At 41.6% G+C, this 12989-nt stretch overlaps 2 pseudogenes; one reads left to right on the plus strand and one right to left on the minus strand.

Annotated features, from left to right (window-relative positions):
- Positions 1–5522, minus strand: part of LOC116089413 — an 8258-nt pseudogene extending 2736 nt beyond the window's left edge.
- A 7102-nt stretch (positions 5523–12624) lies between these two features.
- Positions 12625–12989, plus strand: part of LOC116089414 — a 7651-nt pseudogene continuing 7286 nt past the window's right edge.

Consider the following 12989-nt stretch of genomic DNA (forward strand, 5'->3'; position numbering starts at 1 on the left):
CCTGAGTTTTTTATCCTAGCCACTCTGACTGGTGTGAGGTGAAATCTCAGGGTTGTTTTGATTTGCAACTATATCACTATTAATTTTTTGTAAAATGAACATAAATAAAGTCTTGTTTGTTTGTTTGTTTGTTTTGCTTTGTTTTTAGTAGAGCTTAAAATTTTGATTCTTACTGTGGTACAATCTCAAAATAAGAACAATTTTTAGACATTGGAGTTCATTGTAATAAGGCTATACTTCAATGACCCTCACATCACCAAAGGATTTTACCTCCATAGTAGCTAAGCTAAGAGTTGACAGTTAAGCTAAGTGCCAAGGAATGAATTATAGGCACAATTTTTGGATACAAATTTCCTGCTATGGTCAAAGCTATTTGACTTGAGTGATTGTCTTCATTCTCAGCCCACATTCATTTAAGAAATGGTTTGTATATTAAGATGGTCTATCCATGAATCATTCACCAACTGTTCCAATAAACAATGGTTGTGCTTGGAGGGTGAGACAGACATTAGGTGAGGGTAAGAATCTGGTTCATGGGCTGTGATAATTTGGAAAAGCATTCATCTCAGAGAAAGAGTAACTTATAAAGTCCTCTTCTTCAAACTTGATACAATAGTTACAAACATCAAGCAAAGCATTCAGTCTCACTCTTTGTTGTTCTCTTACAAGCCACCTCCCAAGTTAATTGTATACTTTTCTTTTGGCTGTATAAACTTTTGAAATATATCAGATGTTCTGAAAACCATATATAGTGTAAAACCATAAAATAAACAATTCTACTAATAGAGAGGCTGAGATAGGAGAAGCCTGATTTCAAGACCATTATGTGGAACCCAGCAAGACACTGTCATGTACAAACAAGCATGGATTGAACAATATTGGACCTATTTCTCCAATTACCAAATTAGAGAGACCACTGAATGACAGCCAACCAATTTCTAATTCCTCATATTTTTGAATTTCAATTGATTAGGATATGTTAGTAATATTAATTTTCATATTAAGAGAAATTAAGGAAAAGTGATTGTTAATTCCTGTTATTTTTGTTGTTAGAGGTGGAACTATGTTTGTGTGGGTTTGTTGAAAGATTATTTTCTTGATTCTTCTAGGGTGTAGTTTTGCTCCTTATGTTGGTGTTTTCCATCTATTATCCTTTGTTGGGCTGGATTTGTGGAAAGATATTGTATAAATTTTGTTTTGTCATGTAATATCTTGTTTTATTCATCTATGGTAATTGAGAGTTTTGCTGGGTATAGTAGCCTGGGCTGGCATTTGTGTTCTCTTAGAGTCTATATGACATCTGCCAAGGATCTTCTAGCTTTCATAGTCTATGGTGAGAAATCTGGTATAATTCTGATAGGCCTGCCTTTATATATTACTTGACTTTTTTCCCTTACTGCTTTTGAAATTCTTTCTTTGTTCAGTGCATTTGGTGTTTTGATTATTATGTGATGGGAGGAATTTCTTTTCTGGGTCCAAACTGTTTGGAGTTCTGTAGGCTTCTTTTATGTTCATGGGCATCTCTTTCTTTAGGTTAGGGAAGTTTTCTTCTATAATTTTGTTGAAGATATTTACTGGCCCATTACATTGGAAATCTTCACTCTCTTCTATACCTATTATCCTTAGGTTTGGTCTTCTCATTGTGTCTTGGATTTCCTGGATGTTTTGGGTTAGGGGCTTTTTGCTTTTTTGCATTTTCTTTGACTGTTGTGTCAGTGTTTTCTAAGGTGTCTTCTGCCCCTGAGACTCTTTCTTCTAACTCTTGTATTCTGTTGGGAATGCTTGCATCTATGACTCCTAATCTCTTTCCTAGGTTTTCTATCTCCAGGGTTGTCTCTCTTTCTGATTTCTTTATTGTTTCTAGTTCAATTTTTAGATCCTGGATGGTTTTGTTCATTTCCTTTACCTGTTTGATTGTGTTTTCCTGTAGTTCTTTAAGGGGTTTTTGTGATTCCTCTTTAAGAGCTCCTAGCTGTTCACCTGTGTTCTCTGTGTATTTCTTTGAGGGAGTTTTTTATGTCCTTCTTAAAGTCCTCTATCATCATCATGAGAAGTGATTTTAGATCTGAATCCTGCTTTTCCGGTGTGATGGTGTGTCCAGGACTTGCTATGGTGGGAGAATTGGATGATGCCAAGTAACCTTGGCTTCTGTTGCTTATGTTTTGGGGTTTTTTTGTTTTGTTTTGTTTTGTTTTGTTTTGTTTTTTTGTTTTTTTGTTTTTTTGAGACAGGGTTTCCCTGTGTAGCCCTGGCTATCCTGGAACTCACTCTGTAAACCAGGCTGGCCTCGAACTCAGAAATCCGCCTGCCTCTGCCTCCCAAGTGCTGGGATTAAAGGCATATGCCACCACTGCCCGGCTCTGTTGCTTATGTTCTTACATTTGCCTCCTGCCATGTGGTCATCTCTGGTGCTACCTGCCATGGCTATATCTGACTGGAGCCTGTCCTTCCTGTGATCCTGGTTGTGTCAGAACTCCTCAGGGTCAACCTGTCTCTGTGATCCTGTGATCCTGTGATCCTGTGATCCTGTGATCCTGTGATCCTGTGATCCTGGGCATGTTAGAGTGCCAGGGAGTAGAGCTTCCTTGGGGTGTTGTAGGAATGGCTGCAGAGTTTGTCCCCAAGGTCTGCTCAGGGTACTGGCCCAGACAGACCAGAAGGAACCCATGCCACTGGTCTGGCAGAGTTCCTGCGTGCCTGGGTCCCACTGGTCCAATTTACTCCCAGTGTTGGGAGAGATGTTGTGTCCTCCTCACCTCTGATCCTATGATCCTGGGTGTGTTAGAGTGCCTGGGAGTGGAGCCTCCTCTGGGTGTTGTGGGACTGTCTCTAACTACTGGATTCTTAGTTATTCCTTCCGTTTATACATAGTAATAGTTGTACTGCTGGACCAGAGCCTGAAAGCTATTCTAATAAATCCCCTAATAAATCTGTCTACCTAACTATTATTTGTCTGTCTATCTGTCTTTCTATCTACACCTATATTATTATATCTATATTATATAGATTACTAGATAATTTATATTATTATATCTACATTATATTATATTACCTCATATTATATAGATTATTATATATTACATAGTATTTTAGTTAGGGTTTTATTGCTATGAAGAGACACCATGACCAAGGCAATACTTATAAGTGTTGCAGTGACTTACAGGTTCAGTCTATTAACATCAAGGTGGGAGCATGGCAGCGTCCAGGCAGGCATGGTGCAGGAGGAGCTGAGAGTGCTACATCTTCATCAGAAGGCTGCTAGGAGGGCTGGCAAGATTGCTCAGCAGGTAAGAGCACTGATTGCTCTTCCAAAGGTCCATACACAACCACCTGTATGAGATCTGACACCCCCTTCTGGTGCGTCTGAAGACAACTACAGTGTACTTATGTATAATAATAAATAAATCTTAGGGCCTGAGTGAGCGGGGCTGACTGGAGCAAGCAGAGGTCCTAAAAAACTTCAGTTCCCAACAACCACATGAACCATCTGTACAGCTACAGTGTACTCATATACATAAGATAAATAAATCCTAAAAAAGAAAAAAAAAAAAAGGCTGCTAGGAGAAGACTGGCTTCCAGGCAACTAGGACCAGTGCCTGAAAGGGCACACCCACAGTGACACACCTACTCCAAGGCCACACCTACTCCAATAAGGCCATACCTCCTATTAGTGCCAGTCCCTGGGCCAAGCATATTCAAACTAACACACATAGATAATTTATATTATTATCTCTACCTATGTCTGTCCATGTCTTCTATTCATCCCAGGTCATTGCTTCCTTGCTTTAAGGCCTCTTGTTTTATTTGGGACGGGAAGATCAGGCTCACTCTTTCAAGCCTTTGTAGTTTGATCTTTATGAGTTTCAAAGAACTGATAAACAGGACATTTTTATATGGGATGAAAGTGGTCTGTTGGGGACTTGATTTAATGGATTCCCAAATTACATGGGAATTCCCATGTTTGCTTGTAAGACGATGCAGGTCCCCACCCCCAATTGTTTTTTCTTTCTTTCTCTCTTTCTTTCTTTCTTTCTTTCTTTCTTTTCTTTCTTTCTTTCTTCTAATTCTCATTTTAAAATTTTAAAAAGATTTATTTATTTTTATGTATGTGAGTACACTATCGCTGTCTTCAGACACACCAGAAGAGGGTATCAGTTCCCATTACGGATGGTTGTGAGCCATGTGGTTGCTTGGAATTGAACTCAGGACCTCTGGAAGAGAAGTCAGTGCTTTTAACTGCTGGGCCATCTTTCAAGCCACCTCGCTCCTCCATTGGTTTTGATTGGGAAATAAAGATGCCAACACCCAATGCCTGGGCAGGTAGACTGAGGCAGGATCTTTAGATTTGAATAGGCTAGGAACCAGGAGAGAAGAAGAAGGCAGAGATCACCATGAGGAAGAAGACGACCAGACCTAAAGGCCCACTGACATGTAAGAATCACACGGACCATTTCCCCAGTTGTGTTTGGGGTTACAGAGATGAAATATAGATTTTAAAAGATGTTAACTCAGGAGTACCGGAGGGGAGTGTTTGCTTGCAAAAGGAGGTTTAGGAGTGCCCAGTCATTAAGCTAGTCATGACATATCAAAATTAACTGATGTGTGTTTATGTGTTTCATTGGTGAATCCAGAGAGCTCCTGGGGAGGTGCCTGAAGCACGTGTGCGCCTGGCCTGAGACAGAGTGGTTAGCTAACTACCATCACTATGGTGGTCATCATGCACCTTCCCTAAGGCTCTGCCCTTCTGTTCCTTAAGAGGGCCTCTAAAATTGTCTTTTATAAGCAAAACTGTCATTAGTCCCAGAAAGGGACTTTTCACACAGGTTGAACTAAAAAGAAAGCTTATTCCTTGAATGACAAATCTGGGGTGGAAGGGAGCATGCACTCAGCACACGATGACTCTCAAACATCAACGAGCATCCTTGGCTGAAGCAAGTGAGTAGCGTAGGCCTATGATTCCTGCTAAGAGAACGTTGAGTTCAGTGCCACCTGAGGCAACAGAGCAAGACCCTCTCTCAAAACAGATAACCACAGCAAAAGGAGCTAAAAATCAAACCCAAACCGTCTTTGCTTGGATTCTGGATTGACAGGCACATTGGAAGAAGGACTTCTGGTAACAGGGTTGCTGAATGGAAGTTGTGTGAATCTAGGCAGCTGCTTGCATTTCAGTAGAAAGGACATGATCCAAGGGGTGTTTAGCAGCATGTGGAATCCCTAGGGTAGCTGCCACTGCTGCCCCAGGAATGTGAGCTTGACAGGGCAAGGTTAGAGCCTGTTTGACATCTCAGGCAGTTGATGTCCAGCTTCTATCCTGGGAGGGCATGTGTTCAAACTTAGGAGGTGACATTTTTCCTAAGTGTAGAGAGAAGTTCCAGATGGCACAGAACAAAAGAATGGCCACAACCCTCACAACCAACACTGCTGTGGTACGTGGGAGAACTGGCCCACAGAGCCAAACCTACACAGAAAAAGAAAAGCTAAAATGTAGCCCAACTCACATTATAGAACCTCTGAGTCAACATGTTCCGGGGACTTGCTCTTTGAACTCTAGCCTGTTTACATAAGCTGATATGCTTTTTTTGGCTCACAGTTTACACTCCCCTTTTGAGCTGGCCACCTGTCACTTGTCAACAAGAGAGTCCTGCCTTATTTAGAGCTGTTTTATCATCCCTGTGGAAACTTTCTTGCTACTTTCTTGGGAGTAATTTTTCCAAAGTTTTCTCTGCCAGTGCCTTTTGAATACTCTTGATGCACTGGTGCCCACACGAGCCTGGGTATGGAGTGAGGGAAGCTGCTGTTGCCCAACAGCTAGGCTTACAGGTCAGCAGCTGCTGCTATGGCCTGTGTAGATGCCCAGTTTCTCTCCACTGTGGGCCACTTGGCCGGCATTTCAAAGACCATCACTGTCAGCTGACACAGAGCATGCACGGGGCATCCTCTGTGCCACTACAATGCCAAGACTCTCACTTCATCTCTGAAATGTGTGGCCTTGTACAGAGAACTGCAGGTCAGCATGTGATTTAAGGAGTTGGTTATATGACATTACCCCAGGATTAGTTTTCTGCTATAGAACACTCCCTGATAATGTATTAGTTTCAGGAATAAACATTTTGGAGCTGACCCCCTCATTTCAAACATTCAGAGTAGACAGTGGCTTATCTCACTCTACCCAGACACTTCGGTTCTCCCCGTTTCTTAGGATCATCCAGCTCTGTGAAGTAGGAGCTAAGCTTGGGTACTAGGTACTCTGGCCCATTCTGTGATGGGCCAGGAAACTGCAACCCTTAAAGTTTTCACTCAGGTAAATAAATGAGACTTAGGGGACCTACGCAAGGGATGAATGAGAAGTCCGATCTCTTCTTAGAATTCAAACTTATTTCTCAACAATGACAGAGAACCTCCTGGAGACAATGATTACCTCATTGGACATCATTGAGAACTCCAGTCTGGAAGTCTCAGCCACTTCTTAGGTTCTGCAAATAACCCCTTTGCCTATACTCCCTTTTCCTAGGGAACAGTAATAACTTCCAGATTGCTCAGAGATGGCAAGGGGCATAAAAGGAAAGACTTGGGGCATTCAGGGAAGAACCTAGTTTGGAGTTTGACCTTTGCTCGGCTGGTAGCACCCAAGGTGAGTTGGGAGCTCACATACCTAGAGTCCCCATGAACTGGTAACACACTGGTCTTCAGGTTATTGGGGTGTAAGAATGGACTGTACTGTGATTGCTGGTCCTCAGACAACTCAAGGCTGAGCAACTTACAAGCCATTGGTTTGGGATCACGCATTTCTCTAGGTCCTTCTGCATCAGGATTGTGGAGAGGAGCCACTGAGTAAACAGCAGAAGTGGGTGCCAACCTTGCTTTAACTTTTCAAACAGTGTGGCTGCCATTTAGTTTCTCCTGAAGTTTCTGGACTCTGTCTGGGTTATCTCCCCTATAGATGGGATTTCCCTCTGAGCCAGAGAGACACAAGAAGCAGGTGGGCCAGTGCTGATGAGCCTGTGGTATGGGAAATGAAAGCAGGCTTCAGAATGACCTATTAATTCCCCACGGCCTTTCCTTTCCCCATCAACAGATGATGCATTAGCTTGATTAGGAATATGTAAATAAGCCACTTCCTTCCTCTTATTTTAATTCAACTCTTGCTCTGCAAAATCCATTTTTTTTTCTTCCCTCCGACGGTGGAAGGAACTGACATCATTGTTCTGTGTGGAAGACAATGAAGAGGTTTTTGGTCCTTGCCAAGTACATTTCTTGCCAGGGCCCATTCCCTCGTTCCCTCTACTCCGTTTAATTATGAGTAATTGTTTGGGTTGTGATGGAAGAAATATTAGAGAATGGAAAGAGGGAACGGAGTTCAGAATATTATGCTGCAACTGATTCATGTCTTGGCAAGAACCCTTAACTAGATTTTATGCCTTGGTCTCGTGACAGTAAACAGGGCAGCTTTGCCATATAAGCACATAAAGCTCAGCTCAAGGACCTATTTTTGAAAAAGCAGAAGGATTTGAAAGAATGCAGAACCAGCAAGCACTAGCCTTTGGGTAAATTCCATGTTGGTCCTGGGCAGCGGCCTCCACTGAGGACCAAAGTTATTCTAAACTGGATGCTAGCTAGCGCCACTCATATTTAGCTGGTTTGTCAAATCTTTACAGCTTGCTTTTCATATGTTAGACAATTCTTGCATTTTACAGAAAGGCCCTGATTAGTCTCTACTATATATGCTCAGAGAAGACCAAAAGGCCAAGAGCTCTTGAGAAAGCTGGGGAGGCAGACAGGATTTCAGACAGAGGCCCGAACTGTGTCAGCCAGGAGGCTGAGTGTCCCCAGACGACCATTTCTGGAAGACTGAGCAAAGGCAGGGAACTCAGAAAGCTACTCCACACAGCGTTGAGTTGGGGATTCGCTTTTACTCCTCTTTATTTACTTGGTTATTAATTAGTTATATTTGGCCAAGGCATTTAGCAGAGGACGTTGAAAATGGCAAGTGAGCTGCCACAGCTGGCCTTGACCTTGAATTCAAAATCCCCCTTTGGAGTAGCTCTGGAGTAGGCATAATATGCCTGTATCATGGGACCTGACTCTGTTTCTATTTTCTGTTAATAAAATGAGTGATAAATACAAAAAAGCATGTTAAAAAGAAAGAAAGAGAGAGAGGAGAAAAGATAGAAAGAAAAAGAAAGAAAGAAAGAAAGAAAGAAAGAAAGAAAGAAAGAAAGAAAGAAAGAAAGTGAGAAAACTTTAATGAGGCCGGGTAGAGGAACTAGGTCCAATTTCTAGAACCCATGAGGCATCTTACATGTGTCTGTAACTCCAGCTCCAGGGGTTCCAGCACCCTCTTTTGGCCTCTGTGGGACCAGGCATGCAAGTGGCACACAAACATACGTGCAGGAAAAACACTCATACGCATAAAATTTTAAACCCTTAAAATGACCTACTATGTCAATCCCTGAAGATAATTCTGTGTTTTTAAATTTTCCTCAATTTTTACACATAAAACATTCATTTCTGAATAATGAACATTGTAAAAACTGCTTAGCAATGTACTCTTGAAATTAAAACACACCCCAAGTATTTCCCTTGCTTTAAATTTCAGCAGAACACGTTTTAGTGACTGGTGTGATAACATTTAACAGTTGTACACTTCTGTAAGTACACGTAGTGGTTAATTTGTGTTTGTTTGGATGCTATTAAAGTCCGTCTGTTTCTGTGGTGGGGGATGATGAGTGACTTCAAATCTGAAAGACTGCTCAGTGTTAAACACAGCTCCCTCCATCATACCTTGGCAAGGGCTTTAGGGTTGTTGGCCTTCAAATTCAGTTGTGGATTTTGTTGTCAGTGCGGGTGGTGGCTAACAGGGTCACATGAAGTCCAGGCTGGCCTAGAACTTGATACGTAGGATGAGGATGACTTTGAACCTCTGATTCTCCCACCTCCATCTCCCAAGTGGGAGGTTACAGGTGCCCTCTGTAACAGCTGGTGTAGGTAGTACTGGGGATTGAACCCAGGAGTTTGTATACTCTAAGAAAGCATTCTATGAATTGAGCTACATCCCCAACCTAGGATTTGGGTCTTTTTAATGGAAAGATTTATAATCATGTGCATCCACATACATTGGATTTTTTCTTTATGTTCTTATAAGCTTTTATGCCCAGGGAGATTTTGGACCCTAACATCAGACACGTATTCCTCGTGTTTCCTTACCATTTAAACACTCGGCTATGGCATGACTTCTTTCACTGTGTGATGCACAGGTGGGTTTTTGACTATTCCTGAATGTATCCAATACAAGCTTACAGTTTAAATTGTTTTAGCATCTCTTCTCCCATCATCAGATTGCCTAAGCCAGGATAATGTCACACATAGTTATCTGTTAGGTTAACTCTGATCTCTTCTTCACTGTCCTTTCAGAATTATATTGGCTATTCATCCCAGCTTAGCTTTTCTGATTAACTTAAGATTCATTCGACCAAATACTGTTTGGAGACTTTTCCTCTCAGAAGCATCCTATCTAACACCATCCTTCTAAATAGATTTTAAAATATGTGCATTTTCCTTATACTCATTGTCAAGTAAGTAATCTATGGAAAGAAATAGATTAACAATGTTTTAAAGAAATGAGCTATTGATGAAATGAAACAGAGTAGTTAATAATAATTTGTGACCTCTTAAAGTAGTCTAAGAATTTATTGAAAATAATAGAATTATTTCTACTCTTGAACACTGTCAAAATAGGAATTAAAGGGAAAATTTTCTGTCTGGCAGTGGTGGCACATGCCTTTAATCCCAGGACTCAAGAGGCAGAGGTAGGCGTATCTCTGAGTTTAAGGCTAGCCTGGTCTACAGAGCAAGTGCTAGGACAGCCAGGGTTACACAGAGAAGCCCCGTCTAAAGAAAAAACAAAACAAAAACATAAACAACAACAACAAAATTTCTTTTTCTCAGATGTATCAGCCACAATTGACATTTTAAGCTCTTCATAGCTTGAAAAGCTTAGCTTCATAAACATCATAAACTTGAAATTTAACCCCGCCAAGTAAAATAAACTTGCCACTGATGACAGATAATTCTGAAACAAAGGCAAGTCTAAATGAATCTTAATGAAGTCAGGAGAAGAAAATGTGTGTGGGGGGGAAGACTTGGTGAAAATTTCCAATTACCTTGTCATTTTTTGATCCTGACGTATGTCAGCAATTGAAAAATAGTCATTATTTTAATACATTTGCTTCTTCTTTATAAAATCACCAACGATTAAGTATTGTTTAATTGAACTGAAGCACCTGTTGGCTTTCACTAACAAAGAGGGCAATACAGTTGTTCCTTGATGTTCTGCTATGGTAGACTGGATCCAGACCTGATACTTACTGGCATGGAAAACCAACCAGTTCTTATTCAGCCTAGCTCTTTGCCAAGGTGGAATAAAAGACTCTGTCACCCACTCTACAAACAGTGTCATCAATCAGCAAGCACATTGGGTTTATCCAGGAGAAGTGACAGTGACTTGTCTCCACCAAAATATTTGAAAACCATTTAATCTGGAAAACTTAAACACGAGCAACCACGCAGAATCTCTTGCTCAGCACTGTTGAGAATGGGAGCAGGAAATGCCCCCCACCCCGCCCCGAGGAGCGAACTTGCTAACAGGAAATTAATGGCAGGAAGTGACCTTGACGTTTAAACTCCCCTCACCCCAAGTAAAATAAACAACTTTTCCTTGCAGCTGAAGACAGATAATTCTGAAACAAAGGCAAGTCTAAATGAATTTTAATAGAATCAGGAGAAGAAAATGTTGGGGGTAAGACCTGGTTTTCAATCATACCAATTGGAATTTTAATCAAATAGCTAAGTATTTACTGCCCTGCATAACCAGAACTCCTGTCCTAACCAGTTTCCTTATAGTTATAGGTGAGTAAAGTCAGTTAGAAATTACTTTTTTCCTTCAGCAGTGAATATATAGATATTTATTTCATCATCCATTAAAAAACATTTTTAGGGCTGGTGAGATGGCTCAGCAGGTAAGAGCACTGACTGCTCTTCCAAAGGTCATAAGTTCAAATCCCAGCAACCACATAGTAGCTCGAAACCACCGGTAATGAGATGGGTCGCCCTCTTCTGGTGCATCTGACAGCTACAGTGAATTACGCCAGAGCGAGGTGAGGGGGGCCCGCAGAAGGTCCTGAGTTCAATTCCCAGTAGCCACACACATGATAGCTCATGGCCATCTGTACAGCTACAGTGTATTCATACACATAAAATAAAATAAAATAAATCTTTAAAAAAAATTTTTTTTTAAGCTGGACAGTGGTAGCACATGCCTTTAATCCCAGCACTTGGGAGGCAGAGGCAGGCGGATTTCTGAGTTCGAGGCCAGCCTGGTCTACTGAGTGAGTGCCAGGATAGCCAGGGCTATACAGAGAAACCCTGTCCAAAAAAACACACACACACACACACACACACAAAAACAAACAAAAAAAATTAAATACCATTTTAATTCTTCATTTTTCTACACCCAATTTTGATGTGCAAGTAAATGCAGATATTTAGGTTTAAATTTATGTCTGGTCCATGAATCATATAGTACAAACCAACAAATGAAGGAATGATCCAAAAGAATGTTTCTTCTAGAATAATGTATCTTAAGTTTTAGTCATTGATAAATTACAATACCACACTCTTTCCCCCGCCTCAGAGTCAAAGAAGAGATTGTTGAGCAATTCCTAGTTGAAGTGTTGAGCCTAACATGATTCAGACATGTTTGATTCATTGCATAGTTATTTAATGAAAGCAATGGTACCCCAAATATCTGTGGGTATTTATAATGAACTCTTAAGTCAAACGAAACTATTGATATTTGCTGTCTTTGTTGTCTATCCTATGGTTCAGAAGTGATGCTCAGCATATGAATGTGTCGGGTAGATCAGGAAGTTCCAAGGGGCCATACTCTGAGAGTCTTGGAAAAGACCGGCCAAGGTCGTCACTGTCTCAAAGAATCCTTGGAAGGCATGATGTAACGAAGTAGAAGATAGGAAGTCTCCGTATAAAGTACTGACATGGCCACTCCATGGTAGGCCAAGGTTTGGTTGTGGATATGAGCGTACAGGCAGAAGCCTAAGGAAGAGTCCAGAGCCGAGAGAGGAAAAAGTAAGTGGAACACGGCAAGCGGACTGGACGTGGCCAGGGACGTCTGTAAGAGAAGCAGGAATGGTAGGGGCGGAGGATAGAGCGGGCCCAGTGAGAATAAAAAGGCCCAGAGCCTTGAAGATCGAGGATAAGATAGCAGGGTGAGTAGCTGTGGAGAGGAACCCAGGAGCTGGAGGGATGAGGGATGAGAAAGGCCAGGATTCTAACTGGAGAGTCTTATGTTCCTTTTGCTGGCGCTAAGGACGATTACTTCCTTTGGTCATCAGAAACCAGTTTCATAAGTTCCTGAGAAACGCTGGCTTCTATCTGACTGCCAGAAATCCTCCTATAGACCAGCTTGGGCTCATTTCTGGGTCTTTGGACTGCCTTTTAGAGTTTTGAAAACTGGAATTTCCTTTGAATCTGACAATCTCTCCCGTGGTTGAGAAGACACAAGGACACCCATAAGACTTCCTCTCATGTCTCACTAGCCTGATCTGAACCATGAGTCCTAAACGGATTGATGACCGAGGTCATAAAACAACCAGGGTGCATTTTAACGAATCGGGGTTCACGTTTGGAGCCACAAAGGGAATGTATGCCCATGCAAAATACGTGAAACTTCTGCTAGCAATTAAGAAAAAGATGTAAGGTACATGCCTGTGCCCTAGACTCGGGGAGCTGCAAGAGGAGGATCACATGAGGAGGGGGGCTCAGGGCTAGCCTGGGAAACAGGAGACCTCAACTTTGTCTCAAAAAAAGGAAAATGTACGCCAGACTTGAAGGTGCATGACTTTAATCCTACTGCTTGGAAGGCAGAAGCAGGCAGATCTCTGTGAATGTGAGGCCAATCTCGTCTCAGGGTTCCA

The sequence above is a fragment of the Mastomys coucha genome, unplaced genomic scaffold (assembly GCF_008632895.1).
Source record: "Mastomys coucha isolate ucsf_1 unplaced genomic scaffold, UCSF_Mcou_1 pScaffold14, whole genome shotgun sequence".
In the NCBI taxonomy this organism is placed as follows: Eukaryota; Metazoa; Chordata; class Mammalia; order Rodentia; family Muridae; genus Mastomys; species Mastomys coucha.